Here is a 290-nt window from a genome sequence, read left to right on the forward strand (position 1 = left end):
TTGTATGAGGACTGAAAATACCGCGTGATGCCTCGTGATCCAATGTATAGAAACCAGTGTAGACACAGGAAGTAAATTAACGAGTGCCTTCAGGCCTGTGACCACGGGAGCCAGACGTGACTAACACATGACTCCCATCACATCTGCTTCCTGAAACCCCAACGGACCCGCGTCCTTATGTTACAACAAAAGAAACAGAACCTTGCATGATGATTTTAAAAGATAAATCGTTTAAAAAGTAGTGAAAATGTATCCACTGCATGTGTTATGCCGTATATATATATATATAT

The sequence above is a fragment of the Sinocyclocheilus rhinocerous genome, unplaced genomic scaffold (assembly GCF_001515625.1).
Source record: "Sinocyclocheilus rhinocerous isolate Xijiao unplaced genomic scaffold, SAMN03320098_v1.1 scaffold2422, whole genome shotgun sequence".
Classification (NCBI taxonomy): domain Eukaryota; kingdom Metazoa; phylum Chordata; class Actinopteri; order Cypriniformes; family Cyprinidae; genus Sinocyclocheilus; species Sinocyclocheilus rhinocerous.